The sequence below is a fragment of the Pinus tabuliformis genome, chromosome 8 (genome assembly GCF_031772625.1).
Source record: "Pinus tabuliformis cultivar Carrire ecotype Pingquan chromosome 8, CPIR1, whole genome shotgun sequence".
Taxonomy (NCBI): domain Eukaryota; kingdom Viridiplantae; phylum Streptophyta; class Pinopsida; order Pinales; family Pinaceae; genus Pinus; species Pinus tabuliformis.
In genome coordinates, this window is record NC_142294.1 from 1,754,500,495 (window position 1) to 1,754,520,426 (window position 19,932).

At 36.3% G+C, this 19,932-nt stretch overlaps 1 pseudogene; it reads left to right on the forward strand.

The window, feature by feature from the left end:
- The first annotated feature begins 4,776 nt into the window (after positions 1 to 4,776).
- The window catches only part of LOC149243125 (uncharacterized), a 102,883-nt pseudogene continuing 87,727 nt past the window's right edge, over positions 4,777 to 19,932 (forward strand).

Consider the following 19,932-nt stretch of genomic DNA (forward strand, 5'->3'; position numbering starts at 1 on the left):
TACCAAAAGTAGAAGAAGTAGATGGCAGCGTGAAGAAGGAGCCCCGCAAGTTCATGTCATGGAACGCAAATAATCTTTTACTACAACTCAAGAAGAATCGAATCGAGGTCGTCGATTTCATTCAGTGCCTTGACCCTGACGACATTGCAATTTAGGAAGTGAGGATGCCTACTTATGGAGGTAATATATGGAGGTAGGCAACGCTTAATGGAGCAGTTCATGTAACTGTTGGCTGCATATATGGAGCAGCGCTTTGATACCATACACCAGAGAGTCAACATTCCCCAATCCATATTAGGAATAGAAATGCATATGACAATGCACTATTCAAGCCTCTGGAGCATGACAAAGGTGTCAGTTCTGAAAAATAGGTACAACATAGGCCAGGAGGGAGTTATTAGGGTAAACTGTGATGCCAAAGATAGAGCTGGCTCTAATACCATGTCAGGCTAGGAGGTAGCTCCTCAAATGAAATTGTGTTATTCATTAGGCTGTCTATTATTATATATAAGGGAGTGATTTTTCAGTTTCATCTGCCGATAACTCTCCATTTCCTCTATTATTTATTTACACTTATTTACATTTGTTCACACAATCCCTATGATTAAGTGTCAACAGTTCGACTGAAAAGCCTAGGGTTTGTTTAGTTTTTTGGTCCTTTTTCTACATTAGGACAACAGCCAAAGTGTGCTTGGAAGCAAATGAAAATATGATGAAATCTAAAGTATAATTAGGGCTGATCAAGGTGGGAGCACAAGACAATGAAAATTTAACTGCATTGAATGATTTATTTGCATCTTCTGACCATCTTACCTCACTGTCCTTCTTCAGCATATTAGTCATCTCTCTCAAGTGTTCAACAAGGTTGGGGATGAATCTCCTCAAAAAGTTGATTTTTCCATTAAAATATTGAATCTCTCTTTTGTTTCTTGGGAAATCTAACTGTTGGATTTCTTCAACTCTTGCGGGGTCGATGCAAATACCATCTTTTGAAATAATGTGCCCTAACAGTTTGCCCTCCTCCATGGAAAATAAGCTCTTCTTTGGATTCAGTGAAATGTCAAATTTCCTACACCTCTGAAAAACAATCCTTAGATGATGCAAATGCTCTTCATCATATTTGGAAAAAATTGTAAGGTCATCCAAGTAAATAACCAGAAATACATCTTTTTCATTGGCAAAAGCAATATCCATTGCTCACTGAAATGTAACCCCTGCATTCTTCAACCCAAATGGCATCTTGGTGTACATAAAAGTACCCCACAGTGTCGTAAAGGTTGTTTTCAATTGATCATATTCATGCACCAAAATTTGGTTGTATCCAGAGTATCCATCAAGAAGTGACATCCTTGAAGCCCCAACTACCCTCTGCAAAATATGGTCCATCTTCAGAAGAGGATAATTGTCCTTCAAGGACACTTTGTTCAAATTCCTGAAATTAATACAAAGATGAATCCCCCTCGTCTTTTTCCTTATCGGCACAATATTTGACATCCATTCAGAAAAATGAATAGGAACTATGATACCAACTTTGTAAAGTCTATTTACCTCTTTCTCAATGGATGGCAGCAATTTGGGATTAATCCTCCTCAGCTTCTGGTGGAATGGCTTCTGATCAGGCTTGACTGGTATAGTATGTTGGATGATGTTCTTGTCATACACCTTTAAATTTGAATATTCCCAAGAAAATACATCAAAAAATTCAGCCATTAAAGTAGTGTATTTACCTTTCATCTCAGGGGATAGAGACTTCGACAACTTGACCATTTTTGGCTTGTCAGTTGTGCCAATGTTTATATTTTCAACACCTGTTTCTGTGGGGACCATTGTTGGCTTTTTTGTGACATCATCGCAATCAAATAACTCTTCCAAAGGTACGAGACCTCATGGAATGTTATTTTCTTTCAGCTGCAACACTTCAACCTCGGTGGCCTCAATTACCTGATCATTCTCATCATACACATCATCAATATGGGAATGCAAGAATTCATCCTCCATTTGCAGAAAATTATTAATTTGCTTATCATCCCAAAACACCTGCCAATATCTCAGATTGTCAGGGATAGCTGGACGATGCTTGACATTAATTGAAAACTTCTTATTGGAGTGCATGGGGATCTTAAACATACTTGTTGCAGTGGCAAGGGAATCAGCCATAAAATTCTGACTTCTAGGAATCAAAGACAATGTATATTCTAAAAATAATTTTGAGAATATCAAGGAAAACATTTCGATAAGCTCGCATCCTTGGATGCTTGGCCTAGTACTCCCCTTTTACCTATTTAATCACCAACTCGGAGTCGCCATAAACTGAAATCTTCTTTGCTCCTAGCTTTTTGAGAATTTTAAGGTCAGCAATCAATGCTTCGTACTCTGCCTCATTATTTGAGAAATCAAAAGCCAACTTATATGAGCTTAATATTACATTGCGAGGGACTTTACCTGATTGATTCAAGGGACCATGAATCCACATGCCAATCCCAACTCCTTCCTTTCCCAATGCTCCATCAAACTGCAAGGTCCAAAGACCATCTTCTTCATTGGGAAACTGAAATTTGGAGGGCTGATTTATTTTACTTGTTGGAGGATGACTCACTGTCTTGACAATTTCTATTTCTTGCACTAATTCAACAATCTTTTCAGGTGAACTTCCCGGCTGCAAACAGTCTACATCCTGTTTCTCTTTTTCTGCAATCAAATCCTTATGTACACTACTTATAACTTCTGAAACTTCTGAAATTTCAACAATCTGACTATCATCATCTACTGAACTCATATCATTATACAAAATAAAGGACTCTAAGTCAGTATGTACAACATGGATTGGGTGATTATTAGGTCTCTCTTTGATACTAATCATAAACTTCATCTTTTTCTGTCGGTACAATTTTCTAAGCTACCCAAACACCAGTATAGTAGTGTAAGAGAAATCAAGTTGTAGGGTTCCTTTCAAATTTTCTCCCCAAGACCAAGAGAGCGGCATGCTAAACCTTAGAGGAATATCAAAAACAAACACATCCATCAACACATTCTTGGATAAAATCTGGTCCATAGACACTACCAAATCTTTGATAAGACCAAGACACTTCACCCTTCCCGAATCAAAAGAGTAAAGATCATGATATGGTTAGGTGATATCTAATCCTAGTTTGTCCATAATGGCTTTAGGCATAAGTTTGTATGAGGCCCCAGAATCTAACATGGCATTATGAAGGATAAAATCATGGATTTTCAGACTAAGGTAGAATGGTGGGACTTCACTATCTTCTGGACTCCCATCTACGACTAGACCAAACATAATTGTAGGGTGATCATCGACAAAATTAACCATATTTGACATCTAATCTACCTTTAACATATTGGAAATATGAAACTTATATTTATCATTCTTGACTAGTTCAGTTAGAGGGATAGAAACTTTCAACTTAGAAATTTCATTCTCTAAACTAAACAAGTTAGATTGCTTCTCTACCTCTTTTGAAGTGGTGTCCTTCTTTTCAGGTTGTCCTTTGGTATAAGACTCCTTTCTCTAACCTTCACTTTGAGTCTCCTTATCCTTCCTTGCATTGTTGGTAGAGGCTTCATTGGTCTTGTCCCAACTTAGAACAACAATCTCCTTTTCTTTGTTTTGATCGGCAGGGGTTGTTTCTTTGTCTTGGGCATCTCTCTGAGCACTTTGCCTCTTCTGATTCAATGTAATAGGCACATTTTTGCTCCTCAAATTGTACTTCTTTTTCACATGGATGAGAGCATTATGATAACCCCTTTGGTATTCTTCGGTCTGCACTGCCCATACATCATCATTTGAGAGGACAAGTTGTTGATCACTTGGTGCAAAAGAATCCTGAGAGAATTGATCTTCCTCAGTTAGAAAAATAGGTAGTTGATCATGTTGATCCTCCTCAAAGAAATGGTTTGCTTCAACAATCTCTTCTTCTTCTTCTTTCGGGCCTTGAGTGTAATTTTTTTGAAACGGAGTTCTAATTTGTTGTTGTCCCTGAGGATCTTGATTCTTCTACTCTTTCTACTTATTTCTAAATTGTGACTGTTGTTGACCCCTATAATTTGGATTCCTTATTGAAGGCTCCACCTATCAGTTTGCAATGGTCATTCTCTCCATCATTTTTTCCATGGTTTTTATAAGAGTGTCGAGTTTACCATCAGAAGAAGAGGAGGACTCCTCCTTTATGGTAACTTTCTTCTTTGACTTTATTTTGGATTTCTTAATCAGCAAATTAGCTTCAACACTCACTGCATTTCTCTGCATGTCTTCTAAGGTGGCAGGGTTTCTCTCCCTAAGCTGATAAGCCATGTCTAGGTCAAAGGCATCAGGATAGTGGAGGAGTGCTAAACCAGGGGGAGGTTTCATGTCATCAAGGATAGAATTGTACACCTTATTGAATCTAGTTGTGAACTCCTGCATTGTTTCATTTGGATGTCTCTTCATGGAGTTGTATTCAGCCAAAATCTATAATGGATTCTTCTTTTCTTCCCATCAGGCTAAAAACAACTCTGTCAGCTGCCGAGAGCTATTGATGGAACCAACTGCCAAACCACGAAACCACTTCTTAACCTCTCTAGAAAAGCTTTGTGCTATAATTCTCATTTTAGCATCCTCATCATCAACCTCTTCGAGATCAATGAAATCCACCAATTTGTCAACGTGCTGCTGAGCTGTGATTTCTGAAGTTCCATAAAAAAAGAGGAAGCCTTTGGCCATAGTTTTGAGGTAGGGAAGCAAGTTGACCAGGTAATGCTAGAGGGGAAAACCTTGCCATGACTGCTGGAGGAAGTTGTACAGGAACTACAACTGGTTGTGTTGATGGGGATGATGATATCAATGGAGGTGGTGGTGATGGATTAGCAATGACAGATGATGTGGCTGATGTATTTGGAGGTATGGTAGAGGAAGTAGCAGTAGACATATTCTCAAGTTGATATTGAATGTAGGCATTTTCGGTGGTGATTTGAAGCTGGTCAGCTAGACTTTGGAGCTTATTAAAGTTTGACCAAAGTTCATGATCAGATTTAGAAGAAGGCAAGTAAGAATCAAAATTAATAGGGTCGAATACTACTTCTGAAAGGAAATATTCAGACTTTGATCGGAAAAGAGATAGCTCAAAATGGATATCAAAAGAAAGATCTTCGACAATAAGCAATTGATTAGGCAAAGAAGTAGTTCTTACCAATTTATGAGCTCCACTTTCGGGAAGAGGAGATTTGAGTTTCCTTAGCAGTTTCTCCAGATCATCAACAACAGGAGGTGGATTTGGGTCAGGGTTTGACCTCGTGTGTCTTTCAGGAGCCAGAATTTTGCACCTTAACTTGATGTGATTTAGATCAGCCTTCTTTGAGTACTAGAACTTGTCACCCACAAGACCAGTCTTGAATGCACTTGCAAAACTAATCCCAGGGAAGATATATCACTTGTTTCCCTGGCAACGATGCCAAAATTTTATCCTCCACAATATCCCAAGGTTGAGAAAGGAGATCAAAGGAGGTAACCTCAAACCAATTAGGGTTTAGCAGCTAGCCTTGCTAAACCAAATAGGGCTCTCTCTATGAGCTCATAGCCAGTGATGACTGGAGTGGGAAACGATATTATGCTACATTTGTTTCAGCTCTAGGGTCTAAAGATTTTAGGGTTTTTTTGGATCAGGAATCAAAATCAGGAACTGGTTAAGGTCTCAAGGGCTCAGTTGTAAGAAATATAAAGGAGCAAGGTAGGTATGCCTTTGTGATACTTTGAGGCTTTGTAAATGTAGTGTAGGGTGGAAAACTAAATATTCAAAATGAGCATGACAAGCATGAATTCATTTATCAGAAGATAGGTAACATAAACATGGAATTCCTAACAAAACATAACTTAAATTTAAGAATTATGTTTAAAACCTCCTAGGAAAATCACTGAAGAGAATATATATGGAAAGGAGATGAAATTACCATTAATATAAGCTATTAGCAAAATAAAAAAATTATCACAAACTTATACCACAAGAATTCCTAGATTATAGCTGCAACTGGGCTTTGATTTGCTATGAAAAGATGATGAATACAAGATCCAAGCCTTTCACTCTCTGATTTCTGACCTACAATACTCCGAAATTTGAAGTATTTATACAATTATTTACAGAAAAATATCTTGAAATAGAATTCAAAATTTGTTACAAAAATTCATAAAAATAGATCAAAACTACTAAAAATATCATTTGGCTAAGCTCTGGTACTGTTCTAGGCATTATGGTGTAACTGAGGCCTTGAATAAACACTTATGTTAGTCTTGTTGGCTGATGAATTGCGTCGTTGTTCCACTTTTTCTGCATTCGGTTCTGAAAACTGTTGTAATGAATGTGCAATGCTGCCTCCTTTTGTTTCTTAAAACATGCTAAAAAGGTCTTCATTTTCCTTTGAGTAGCATCGAATTGAGTGAATGGAGGCCATGGTCTTTTAGTTGAGAAATTACATGAAAGTCAGTGAGAAATCGTGGCTAAGGGCATGAAAAACGGAACTGATATTGACCATCAGGAAGAATTATGAGTTGTTTATCTAAGTTGTCTGATCCAAGGTGATCAAATCTAGGTCATTGATCCTTATGGAAATCACATCTCAGATGGACGTGTTCCATATCACAATCGCAATACAAAGGGGCCTTTACACTAATTTTTCCTGTTTTACAAAAAGGCGGACCTGAAAATTTAAAAACTGCAATACATAAGATATCACATCTGGGATGAGGGACTTTTACCTTGTTCCATAGTGCTTTGTCGACGGACTGGACCCGATAGCCCATTCAGTCACAATATATAAAATATCACATCCGACAGGACTTAACCACAAACCTGAACCTGAAGCTTTTCAAAATCCAATTAATAATCCCGGCGGGTTCGGGAACTGGGTCATGTATTGTATCGCAATCGCAACTGGGAGAAGGACCATGTGAGGGGAGGGACTTAAAGTTTATGCGATCACCAAGGGCCAGGACTTATCGCAATCAGGGTCCGGGATTAATTGTGGGATGAGGGACTGATTGCGGGATGGGGGGTCAATTACGAGATGGGGGGCCGATTGCAGGATATCGCAATTGCAATCAGGAAGGGGTGAGGAGCGTTGTTTTATTGTTCATGTAATATGCACCAATTTCGGGCTTGAGCCTTTAAAGGGACTTCAACATAGTTTAAATGGGTGCGGCTAGAGTTAATACCAAATGGACTTTCGGCTAGAGTTGGAATTTTAGAAGGGATTTCGACTAGAGTTTCAATGTATAATAATGGAAATGCGGCTAAAGGAATATACAAAGGGACTTTGGGATAAGGCTAGAGTTTTGGGAATTTGAATATGGAATATGAGTGTTTCCAAGGGAAAAAATGGGTTTTGACTTAGGATTTAAGGATTTTCTCAAGGAAAAAGGGGTTTTAGATGGAATGAGGGGATTTATGAGGGAAGGTTGAGGGAGTTATATGAAATATGAATGGGGATGTTGAAACAAGCTAAAATCTCCTTGAACATTTTTCCCTATTACTACTCCCATGATGATGACATAAGGTGATGGCATAACCCCTATATGACTCATTGATGATATGACCAAGACACTCTTTATTGACAAGGAGTGATGACAAGACTATGATGGAATTAATTGACCTTGAGAATGGAGAGAGTAGTAATGACCTAGAACTGACCAATGATCAAATTTTATTTGAAAATATAACAATTTGACCTAATAACCCTATCAACAACTTTGAAAGAGTACATTTGATCACTGGTGACTAGTAGGATTGATAGACACTAACAAATTGCAAAACAACATTGCTTTCACCAAACTACATAGTTTTATACCAAATTCACCATTAAGCATCACATACAATTTTTGACAACTTTGAATTCCTCCCAAATAATTTTGAAAAAAAACTCAAATCTGATATTCTTAAGAGAAAGTAACTCAATTCCAATGTTGAATTCCCTATACCTCTGATATATTTGAAAAATACTTAAATATCCTAAAGATAATTTCAATAGAAACTCACAATATTTTTTCCTTATACTCCTTGAACCTTAGTTAACCTCCTTTACTATAATCACATTACTTATGTCATTGGTCTAACCTAAATTACTCACAACCAACAACTGTGGATGGCTCCAACATATGTTAGCTTTGAAATTTTTATGCGTTGCGCCTTATGTTAGTCAACTCATCCTGGTGATTAGGTTTTTGTTATGCTGAATGGTTATTATAGTCCAAGAAGACCAGGAAATTGGATTAATGGTTTCTTTATACATTTATTTGTACATTGTGTACATCATTATTTGAGATCAATAATTAATATAATTTTGAGTTTGGTTTCCAATTTTTTGTCTTGTAATGGTATCAGGGCAGAGGTTTATCCATTTTGCTAATTTTGTTGAGCCACTTGTTTTGTGGCCTTCCTGGGCGCCCCTCTTTTCACATACTTTGAACTCTTTTAGAGCAATCCTTCTATGGCATTGTGAAAAATATAGATGATTGATAATGTGTGGAGATCTTGGTGCATCTTTGAATTAAAAGGGGAAATATACAGTGGAATCTATGTTGAAGCAAGAAGAATGGGTTACCTAGAGAACTCTGTAATGGAGAAATAGTGTTGTAGCATAAATAAAAGGTACAAATTATTATTTTAATTGAATTAATTTTTTATTAACATTCAACTAAAAAAGAAGTGTGGCATAGAGGCATTGTGATAAAGAAAGTGCAATCGAAGAGTGGGAAGGCCCTTTCAAGAAAGTTATTTTTTTTTTTTAATGTTTTGGACAATGGAGGTTAAAAGGATATTTTAAAGTAATATTTTAAATATATTTTGCATGCTAGAATTGGTGAAGAAATTGTGGCAAAGATTTATCAAAGGGTAAAAGCAGTAAAAGAAAATTAACGGAATTTTCAAATTTTATACGAGGTATTTTCAAGAATTTTATATCAAGGAATATATTTCTTTGAATTTTATTATTACTTCAAGGTTCATAGGAATTCAAATTTAATGGCTATATATAGAGCATGGAGGTATGAAAATTACAGAATTAAATATAATATAATATAATATTGTTGTTGTGTTATCATTGAAAACAAACGACGTTGGAAGAAGTTAATCACTCAAGGTAAATGACACAATCAAGCAAGAGTAACAGTTTATAACATTTATTTATTTACTGGTTGTTGATTGGATACTGTGTATAATGTTTAGTGGTAAAACATTAAATTTTTTGAAGTGAAATAAGAAAAGTAAATGTTCCTCGTGAAATAATTAAGTACAAAAATTTCAAGTTTGAGTGAAATTTAAGTGGAAAATGGTTGAACATGAAGTGTATCTTAAAAGAACCCTGAATTGGTGAAATATATTACAATAGGCTCTAGTGCCGCCTTCCTTCTCCTATTGTGTCATATTTGTAAATCCTTCAATCCTATCCCAAGTTGTTCTTAAGGGGAGATGTTAGGATATTCCGACACATAGGAAATAGTTAAGTGCAACTTCTTAGGATTCTTTGGATTTGGTTGCTGCTGGGTGGCTAACGCTTTCTTAGAAGTGTTTCCAAGATGAAGAAGACCAAGGTGTAAGAGTTTTTCTTGTTCTCTTATTAAAGAATCACAAAAAGAATCAAAGGAAGGGGACTTGTAGGTTTGTCCTTGAGAAATGAAGGCTTCTCTTGTAGAATGGAAGGTGGAAACAAACACAGAATAGTTTGGTCCCAACTTAGTAAGAATGGAGTAGATAAGGCTACTATCTTCTTTCTTAACCTTGACACCTTCCAAGAGAAGTCTAAGGGTCTTGAACTTGGACAAAAAATCTTCAATGTAAGAAAAATTATTGGGGTCCAATGTAAGCAATTCATTTTCAAGTTGATGGGCTTTAAGTTCATTTTTAATTCCAAAGACTTTAGTAATCTGTTTCATTGCTTCATCAGGAGTATCAAGTTCTGCAATATGGAATCTAAGATCTGGAGAAATAGACATCCCTATCAACCCACGTGCTTGGTCTTGTCTATTTTCCCATTTAGATGCCTTGTCTTCATCTTTCGGTTTGGTCTCTTGGCCTGTGGCTATTCTGTAAATACCTTTACTTCTAAGTAAATCCACAATGTAGGACCACCATTGGAAGTAGCTAGTGCTGTCAAGAATAACTTGGCATGGACTTTCCACTTTAAAAAAAAAACTGAAGCTATAGATGCTGAAACTAAGTGTTGCAATGGAAAGATCTCGAAAAATTAGTCTGTTTCAAAAAAAATGGTTCTGAAAACGGCTTCCGGATGAAGAAGTTATGGCTTTTTGAAGAAAATTTGATGAAGTCGTCGACGAAGTGCGGGAATGTGCGGAAATGAAAAATCTGCCCCCACAAAATGGAGATTTCAACCCAAGACCTCTACTCTCATAAATTAGCTTTGCACCAAGTGAGCTATACAAAAAGTTTGAGAGAGAGAGAGGGGGGGGGTTGATGCTTTGGGTTGCGTGCTTGCTTTGAGAAAGCTATTTTTCCCTACAAAACAAAAAACACAAAACCCAACACGGACATACAAAAAAAAACGAACCTTGCGGCTCGAAGTTAGCTTTAACTGGAAACTAAATATTTTCCTCAATGTTTTTGATTTTCCGAGATCACACTAAGGTGCAGCGGAAAAGAGCATACGCATGAGAAAAATCCTTCCTTTCTGTTTCTGATTTGCCCAGATCGCACAGAGTCGTAGGGCAAAGAGCATATGCAGAAATGAAAGGTATAGATCCGGTAATAAAAAAAGCTAAATAAACCGAAAACCGAAATAAACAGAGAAAAAATAACTGTAAACTACAAATAGACATTGTATACCTCCAGATCTTAAAAATGACGCAGCTAGGGTTACCGAAAACCTTTTCGCGTGAAATGAAAGGGGTTCCTCACTGGAACAGATGCTCACAACACAACAGAGCATTCCTCTCGGCCCGAAAGCAGTCAAAAACAGTAGATCTAGGAAACGGTAGTCGGATGCAGTTCTACCGGCTTCAGATTTGGATCACCAATGGACGTGGCCCTCAAATAGCTCTGATACCATGTAGGAATTTATAGAGTAAGTTCCTCAGATAGAACACCAAAGGACACCACTCACAAACAGATCACAGATCAATACATCAGTATTTTGACGTGGTTAAAACCCTCAAAGAGGGAAATAGTCCACGGCCTGAGCCAACGCGGCCACTTCAGGCAATTTATTAATAAAAAATGAAAATTTACATATGCTTCTCTCATAGACGGATTACCCTACAAATGACCCTCCATGCTCTTTAAATAGATACCATGGACCAATCGGGTGTTAAGCCACCGATCAAGTGCCGGTAATACCGAGGAGAGAATGAACCATCGGATCACTACATATCGTGACCGTCGGATTGTAAGTTACAAAATGTACATAGTAAAGAAACACACTTTACCTAACTCTATACTAGACCAAGTTGTACTTAATTATCTCCTATGTGTCGGAATATCCTAACAATTACCCTTCAAATATATTGTTGAATACGCAGTCCAGCCTTAGTAAGTAGATGTTGTGTGTTAAAATTGGTACAGAAATGATAATAAAAAAATTGGAGAAATTTAAAGTTTGTAGAATAGTTGACTTTTCTTGCCATTAAGGGAGTTTTTTAAATAAAGAATGGTCAATATTTTTTGTGACTCTGAAATTGAATGGCTGCTAAGAAGAAATGGTTTTGTGACTTTGAAGTTGAATGACTCCTCAGAATAAATGGTTTGACTATTTATGGCCAAATAATTAGAGTATTTGGGATGCATAAATGCATGATGAAATTGAAATTGTGAAGAAGACATTTTGGTTAGAAAAATTTATATAGTTATATGGTATATTAAAGGTCAAATATTTGTTCTTGATAATCTATGTTTTCAAACAAAAAAAAGTTAATTTTGGAGGTTGTGATATTGGCTACACTGGTTGGGAAGAGCACATTTTGATTACAACAATTCCAATTTTATTTGAGCATGTCACTATTTGTTATTTGGTGAATTTTTGTTTTCATTTTACATTGTAAAACAGGTGCATTTTCAGTCGAACCCAACACTCGAGATTGACAAAAATGGCTCAAATTAAAAATGTATTAGAAATTTTAAACAATCTCATTAGTTCCACTACTGATGAAACTATAAATATCAGCAAAGTAAGTCTTATTGATATTAGAGTTCATTTACATGATGCATTTGAGGCAATTGAATTTCTCCAAATTGAGTCTCAAGTACAGTGAGGCGATCCTATTCCAAACAGTAGTCGAAGAGTAATGAAACCACTTCAAAAGAAAATTTGGATGCAATGGAAAGTCATGTTCAGGAGAGGATATGCAAGAGGAATTTACATACATATGTGAATTATGTCGTTCCCAAAACACTTATAAGATCGTGCAAAGAAATTACACAAAAAAACACATAATTAGTTTTGGATATAACAAGGATTTCCTAGATGTATCTTTTCATATCCCTGATTTTTCTAAACCTATACAATTTTGTGTGCTATATTTCTAGATAAGATTGTTCAAGAACAAATTGATCAATGTCAACAGTGTAATAGAGTTGTACATTTGAAAGATCAGTGTTTTGATCTTCACCCATGTGAGCATTGTGGAAAGCGCAATCACCATTCAAACAAATGTTCTAGAAAGAATATTACTGCAAGAGAAAAACTAAATTTCGGATGGATTTCTTCTTGGGATTGGTCGAAAACCACCAAGAAGATTTACAGGTCATACAGAGGATATGTTCGAGAGTGTTGATAAACCTTGCAGTGAAGAATACTTCTTATGGCCCTATATCTGACAAGGGGGGAATTATTGATGGTCTACTACAGGTTTAAATATTTTTCAAGCGATCCTGAGTCAGAGACCCACAAGTGAGCCAGAGCCACAACCTATACTAGTTAAAACCATAGTTGTAGCCAGAGAGTCTTTTGTTTTTGTTGAATAAGTTGTATGTGAACGAGCACTTTCAAATTCAAAATTGTTCAAGGAACTACATTGATGTTTCCAAAGTTGAAATCTTTTATTGCTCTGAGAACTGCGATGAAGGTTCCAGACATGGGTATCATTTGTGTTTTTCTCTTAAAGACCACCATTCTTGGTTTGTGGTCATCCTTTGAAAACCATTTCCAAGAGACATTCAGCGCTTGGCTGATATGCATTTTTGCATTTTTAGCTCTCATTCTTAGACTTTGATATATCCCTTCAAATTAAGGGGGGAATGTTAGACAACTAATCATCGGGATTAGGTATGTGTTATAGTGAGTTGTTATTAGAGTCCAAGAAAACCCAGAAATTGAATCAATGGTTTCTTTATGTGTTTATATGTACATTATGTACATCATTCTTTGATATGAATAATTAATATATGTTTAAGTTTGGTGTTGTCTTACACCTTAAACCATTTAATAGTTATCACAATGATCTAGGAAGGTTCAATTATCATTTTTCCCAAGAAGGAAAATATCATTGTTTTATATTAAACAAAAAAAAGAGTATAAGGTCAAGATACATGTGTAATACACTTTTATACGACACTAGCATTTGTTTCAGAAATGAAAGAAACATAATGTAAGGAAAAGGAATATTCAAATAGCATGAGTTTCATAAAAATAGATTAAATAGTTCGGTATCTTCAAATGTGTTGTCTACTGGGGTCACAATTTTCCTTGCACGCAGAAATTCTCCCAAAATCTGGTGATTTTTTTTTTGAGAAATCTAATTTAGGGTGTTTGAATTATTTTTTTAATGATGTAAATGATTTAGCAACATCAAAAACCCCATGGGACACCCAAAATATTGAAGCCTGATAACAGATGATTTCAAAAAAAATGTACCAAATTTCATTCCCAACAGGTTTTCTTTTTAATTAACTTAATTATGTACAAATATTCATTTATTTGACTAAAAAATGCATTGTAAGTGTGAAGGTTTTTTTAAGTCATGGATCTGAATAAATAACATTCACATGATCAAATTCATTATGGATCTGAATAATTAACATTCACATCATCGAGTTTATTGTAGTGGAATTGAAGGACACCTTGTCAATCGAGTAACCTATTCAACAAACAAGCCTTACCTCCCTTTGGCCAAAATTTCCATTTTAAATTTGGCAAAATTTTGCTTCGATTCCACTTCAATATTGATGGAATGAAACTTTGATAATTTAACTTGGGTTTGAGATGGGTTTTGGTCGGTTCTAAAACGAGAGAAACAATCTTTTCTCTTGAAAAAATCAATTGCCCTCTCATCTCCCAGTATTTCTCCTGTTAGAATATCTAATTCCTACTTGTCTCTAGTTGTGATTCTCACTAAGTAAAGGAGTATATTCCTAGTAGTTAGGAACCATTTCCTAGTTTGGTGTGTGGTTGAGAGATTTCCTCAACCAACAAATTGTGTGTCTAAAATAGTCTCCCTATCTTAAGACAACACTTTGTATATATGTAATTGTATTTGATTAATAATATAAATCTGGATTCTCAGTTTTTATCTTGGTATCAGAGCCCGTGAGGGCCTGGCCCCACTTGGGCTTGGCCCCTCCTGGGCTCAAGAAATAAAAGAGCGTATTTGTTTTTCCTTTAATGTTTCTTCAAAGCAGGCACTGGCAGTGGGCTCAAATTAACCGCTGGCTTACTTTGACTCGGTTTCTAGATACGCTGATTGGAACCGCAGAGCACCAAATCCTGGCCTCATGGCATCAGGCACAGAAGCCTGAAACTCGAGGATAGCTCGGGGACGAGGGTGAATGGCAAGAGTTCGAATCCTGTGCTCTCCACAGGTAGAGATAATGATAGCAAGCTACAGATGCAGCCAGAGCCAGAGAGAGTAGACAGTCCAAATCAGGCTCTGAAGAGAGCGTTATTTGAGAAGAATCCCATCGTGCGTACCCTGTCCGTGAAAAGGCATTCAACGAATGGAAATCATCTCTCTGTCACGTCGTAGAAACCCTATCGGCACCTGTCTGCTCTGCTCGTGAGGGACATCTCCACAAATCTCCAGTGGGAGAAGGCATACCAATATGAAATTTCGGTCTTGGCATGGGTACTTGCTATCAATTAAGTGGATATTTTAAATTGGTGTAGTGAAGCCAAAGTTCATGAATTCTCCAAGTCCAACATCCTTGCCATTACCCAGTTTTTCGATCAAGAAATCCAACCAAGAGTTGGCTGAAATCGATAAATTTGCAACAAGGGATTTGAAGCGCCTACTCACTTTGGATTAAGCATGTTGCCTCTATTCTAGCCTCTAATTTTCCTGGATGTCGAGGTAATATTATAGGTCTTCAAGCGCTCTCCAGTTATAATGTTCTTCCAATATTTTTGGAGTGAAGAATCTGGTCCTGTAAACTTCCAAGATTTCTTGTGCCAAGATGTGGAGCACATTCTTACACGGTAGATTTTGAACAAAGTCAATAGCGGAAACAGCATTCGTTCTGTCATAGCAGTTCCATCCCAAGGGGGATATGTTGGTTGTAGCTGGAGGAGGTAGCAAACAACGATCATAATCGAGTTCCGGGAGTCCCAATTGAGCTTGAATGCGAGGAATGACAAAGTCTTTAGAGCTAGAATGGTGTTCAGTGTTGCACTTGGGCTTCAAAATTTATCAAACTGCAGAGATAGAGAAATTTGATGCTTTGTTAATCTGAAAGTTATTTTTTTTTATTTCTTGGAATTATGGATAAAATTATTGTGCCTTATTGAGCCTAGCTAACTCAATCTAGGTAAAGTTATTTTGTTAGAACTCGTGACTCTAACAAATGACGGCAGGTTAAGCATGGAGTTCCAAGATTTAATTGACAAAGAAAAAGGTGCCCAAGATGTGAAACAAGAAACAACAACGATCAAACTATGATGGACAACAAGGTGAAAGTGTGAATTTGTTCATGTTTGTGGAATAGACTCTATTATGTTGTCATGTGAATCACAGTTGTAATGTAAACAAGTCTAGGATGTTTTATTATGGTCTTTGTAAACTATGTACCTGGTAACTCCATAGTTGGAGTGTGAAATGTAAGCCTTGTAAGGCATGTGTATCCCCATACAGTTCGTGGTAATCTAAAAACCACTAACATTGAGAGCCCTTGGTGGCATGGTTGAGGGTGATCCATTAAAACCCAGAGCATGGTTACGAGTAATCCGACAAAACCCGGGTTAACAATGATGGAGGGGGATTTACAGGTACAGGTACAGGTGTGCAGTTATAATGGTTGGAAGAACCATGTATGCGAAGGACATCCTACAAGACTAGCGGTTGTAGCGGTTAGGACCCATGCATTCCGGTGGATGCTTGCTCCTTTATATGGACATCAGCATATTCCTTTTGGTATATTTGACCACAACTAAATTTTTACAAACTGATATTGAGACAAGTACTCATTAAGGGGGAGTGTTGGAATATCTAATTCCTACTTGTCTCTAGTTGTGATTCTCACTAAGTAAAGGAGTCTGTTCCTGGTAGTTAGGATCCATTTCCTAGTTTGGTGTGTGGTTGAGAGATTTCCTCAACCAACAGATTGTGTGTCTAAAATGGTCTCCCTATCTTAAGACAACAATTTGTATATATGTAATTGTATTTGATTAATAATATAAATCTAGATTCTCAGTTTTTATCTTCTCCTTATGAGAGAAATAATAGCATGAGTACCATGCAATCAAATGTTTTGTTTGTGAATACCACACAACAAATCCAACAAATGCATCTTTACCAACAGTAGAAATGTTCTGCATCGATGCACGTCTCCTTAGAAAATATAGTCAATGTAATTGATATCTCTTCTAGTTAAAAAACACCAAACCCGTTAAACAAATACACGAGATCTCCAAATAGACCATGTAAATTCCCAAAGATCTTAAAAAGATCCTTAATTTGTAAAATTTCTCAAACAAAAATTCATTTTGCACTTTACATAAGTCTTCTATTTCACTACAAATTTAAAATTAAGGAATTGGGTACGTAGGCAAAAATTTTGCCTACATATCCAATTTTCATCTAGTCATTATTTGTATTTTACAAAAAATTCCACTGTTTTTTGAATTGTTTTTTATGGTAGAAATAGATTTAGCCCCATCAAAAATCCCTTAAGCACCCAAAATTTTGAAGCTTGAGAGCTATAATCTAAATTTCCAAAAAAATCTGGTAAATTTTATCAAAATACTGCGAAAATTTCCATTATACCCTACACCTAAAATAAATTGCTAAGCACGAGTTTCCAAACACGTGCTATTAATAAATATGTTGTCTATTGATTTATTTCCATCAGCATGTCTAATAACTTTGTCGCAACAGCGATAGTCTCAGGAGTCTTATAGCTCGCTTAGAAGATCGTCATCAAGCAAATCTGATTTAACCCTAAATTGTTGTGAATACTGGAAATGTTGGAATATTTTAAAAATCTAGGGATATGAGAAAATTAACAGTTTGTCCAATACCATAGTAAAGAAAATACTTCACCCAAAAAATTAGTCGTATGGAGCCACAAGTTACTCTTATTTTTTAGTAACTCCATTGCACCTTAAATTGCTATTGGCAAATTCGTCACCAGGTACCCACTTCGTGCATTTATATTGGGAATTCCAAATGAAATTTAGTGAATTGACCATATTTAAGGTATATAATGCAAAATATTTGCGTTACCGTTGATAAGTATGTGAAGTTTTGTGACATTTGTTCACATAGCTTTTCCCTTTTATTAGGTTTATTGTTCGTAGCTTTGTATAATGTCAGTTATATATATGCATTGAAAATATTAGTAATTTCCTTCAAGAGCATATTGAGTCCAATTAGGTTTTGTTGATGCATACGTAAGTATGCATTTTGATGTAAAGTTTTCAAATAAAAAAATTGAGATCCTTGAGAAAAGGAATATGATACATTCCACATAACTAGTATTCAAAGTTTCTAAATTATCTAGTACGTTTTAAAAGTTGTGCATGTAAACATTTGCAAGTCAACTGAAAAATCAATTGTGATCCTACAAACTATAATATAGGTTTTTATAGTGTCAACAACCCATAAAGCATTTAAGAAATAAATAAGAGTCACTGAGTCAGTTTTTGTGGTGTGCATCAGGGGCTTCTTCTATGAAAAGCCAATGGTAATTTTCAATATGATCATCATATAGTTGTTCAAATATCTTCCATATCTCCAAAGTCTGTGCAACACCCTCCTGAGAAAGTGCATCAATAATTGTATTTCACTCCCTGTAGATATCGCAGCATGATATATTATAAAAATGCCTTTCAATTAATACAACATCTTCTAAAATAGGAAACAAAAATTGATTGTGCCATATTTGAGTCTCCTTGAACTGATTTATAACAAGAATTGAATCTCCAAAGATCTGAAGGGTCCGATAGTATTTCTTAAGACAAAACACGAGAAGAAGTTTGAGAGCAAGAATTTATGTAAAGTTTTTTGTGTCTTTTCCTAATCCCAATTAAAGTTTATAAAAATGATGTTCATTGAGATGTAGGACGGTGACCCATCGAAATATGCACATGGCCATTTAATGTCAATTTCTATTGGTAGGATTAAACGACGAGGTGGACTAATGTGCTTAGCAGAAAAAGGGAGAATATTGCGAGTGTTTGGGCTACAAATATTTCTGAAGATGAGAATTTATTCTACAATATGATCCTATTTGTGGCTATACAAACCACCTTTTGTCACTAAATCTTGCACCTGTAGCACAAGTGTAGCAGGAGCCAAGGAAAACTCCCTAGAGACAACCTATGGGTTGATTGTAGACTAGTGCCTAAGACATCTTAAATAGAGGGGTGCTTGTAAAGTTATATGCGAGGGGTTTCATCACTCCAATCATCATGTAAAAAAAAAGGAATGATGGGGCTTGGTTCATTCCTCCAAAGGTATGATTTATGTACCTCAAGTATTCCCTCACACACACAGTTCCCAGAAGTATCACTTAGAATAGCGAAGGCAGATTACTTCAAAGGGGATTACAGCTTAATAGGATTTGTTGGGTAAATGGTAGAGGATTAGGAGGAAGAGTAACTCATCCTAGGGAGCTTACAACATCCAAAATCCTATGCATAATACATAGAGCTTGTAGCTATAAGAATTCCAATACTTATTCGAGTCAAAAGCAGATATAATGGGAAGAAGATAGGTTGGGTGTTGTGATTCATGAAGAGAAGTTGTTAAAGATATGATTTCAATAATATAGACAAGCACTAGCATTAATAATGTCAATACAAATGGATCTGTGAGGAACTACAGGCACATGCATAACATATTGATACCAGCGAGTCTGTGAGGAGATCTTGAGATATTTCTAACAACAGTAATCACATGAATTCAAAGAAGAATATAAACATAATGGAATTAACAAGAGGAAAAACATAATGTAATGCTAAGAAGGGGAATCACCACCATTTCGGTTATATTCCAACAAATCTCCATGAGTAAAGTAATTCAATCTTAGATAACAATCATTCACTTACAGAGTTATGAGCCAAATTGGTATCATAGAGCTCAGCCCTCGCGGGTGAGAAATTTGGGAACCTTTGTATAATATTGCTTTCGCCTATTTATAAGAGGAGGGGGAGCTATAATTATAGTCTACAAAATATCTGAGCCTAAGCCCCAGCTGTCCTACTAGACTAGTTGTCTCAGTCAGTGTTAGGCTCTGTTGTGCCAAAAAGATTACAATTGGGATCGAATCCCTTTTTAGAAATAAACAGAAAGAAAATGAACAGAGAAAGAAAATTAAGAGAAGAAGAAAGAGGTGTCCCCTTGTTGTTTGAGTGGAAGCCCCTGATTTAGCCACATCACTACTGTTATCATGCCTCTTACTACTGTTGATGTGGTTCACTGCTACTCAATCGTTTCCTATCCATTCTGCCTTAACTACCTGAGTGATTTGTTCAGTGGAGTAGGAAGTTGAGTGGGAGAGGCGTGTGCCC